This window comes from Myotis davidii, unplaced genomic scaffold (genome assembly GCF_000327345.1).
Source record: "Myotis davidii unplaced genomic scaffold, ASM32734v1 C63935707, whole genome shotgun sequence".
Taxonomy (NCBI): Eukaryota; Metazoa; Chordata; class Mammalia; order Chiroptera; family Vespertilionidae; genus Myotis; species Myotis davidii.
Window position 1 is genome coordinate 1 of NW_006378359.1, and position 1,343 is coordinate 1,343.

Below are 1,343 nucleotides of genomic sequence, written 5' to 3' on the forward strand. Positions count from 1 at the left end.
ATTTAAAAACAAAACAAAATACACACAAAAAAACAGGAGATTCTTATGCTGCTTATATTAAATACCATCTTCCCTTTCCCCCAGAAAGGGTAAAAATACCTGCTGAGGGAGACAACTCAAATAGTTTGAGAATAACTATATCATGTGCTTAGTTAAGTCTATAGGTTGTCAGTACCAGTTGCCAATTTTTTAAACATAAGCAACTTCAAAATGAAAAGTTAAATACATTGACTTTAAATGCCATCACCTACAGAGACATCAAGAGGAGTAGCGTGGCACTGCGCAGGCGCTCTGACAGGTATAAGAGCTGGCTCAGCTAACAGGATTCCTAGGCTGGAATTACACATGCAAAATGAGGCAGGATCAAGTGCATCCCATCCTACAGTGCACTGGTGACTAGCAAAGTTATGCATGTGGAAGATATTTTCCAAAAGCAAGTTCTCAATTTCAACTTAATCTTGCACACGAGGTTTTCCTTTGTGTGGGTTTATATTTTCAAAGAACCCTGTGAGCACTTTAAGTTCAGGTTCATTCAATTGTTCCTTCTGTGTAGGAGGAAATATGAAGCAATCAGAATTGAGCCAATCCCGTTTTCATGTCCAGTGCATAATCCATTGCATTTGCTAAGGAATAAGCCATCCTATGCCTCCTGAGAAATCTAGTTAAAAATTGTATTTATTCTCTCTCGCTGTTAGATGTTATGTCCCCTAACCTGCTTTAAAATACACATTTGGCACAGTAGTACTTTCCACAGCTCCAGACATACATACCATCGGCTTCTTCTACTTCAAAGTATCTGTAGTTGAAATGGATGGTAGGGGCATGAGGATTCTTGGGGTGGATAACGGAGCTCACACCCATAGCAGAAAATGACAATTTACCTGGAAAGTAAAACACACAGTGAGCTGCTCTCAATCACTTGGCTTGATACAAAGTACCTCCAACATGGTTTCTGGATCAGTTTTCAAAAGCTGCTTTTTAATTTGTTTCTTAAAATATAATTTTAAAAAAAGTAATTGTGAACATGCTTATGGGACATATGCACCCAAATGGCTTTTTACAGAAGCAATATTTATTTTACAAATAAAACCTTGCAGCAACTACTAAAGGCAATTGAGACTGGCTTACCATCTTTAGTCTTCAGATTTTTTCCTCTATTTCTCATTTGCTTTGCTGCTTCCTCAGAAAGATGTCCATGAACGACAGAAATGCTCACCCCAGCCTTTTCAAACACATGCCCATCTTGCAGTACACAGCTGATGCCCCCACCTCCTGTGTATAGAAATGTAAAATGAGCAAAGAGTGAAAAACAGAAAATAAAGTGCAAAATTAAAAAAAAAAAA

At 37.9% G+C, this 1,343-nt stretch overlaps 1 long non-coding RNA gene across 1 annotated transcript; it reads right to left on the reverse strand.

Annotated features, from left to right (window-relative positions):
• Positions 1–767: 767 nt before the first annotated feature.
• On the reverse strand, positions 768–1,300 carry LOC102753020. Its single transcript, XR_436401.2, has 2 exons — positions 1,129–1,300; positions 768–881 (listed from the first exon to the last, which is right to left on the reverse strand). It is a non-coding gene; the product is annotated as an uncharacterized LOC102753020 (long non-coding RNA).
• Between the last annotated feature and the right edge of the window lie 43 nt (positions 1,301–1,343).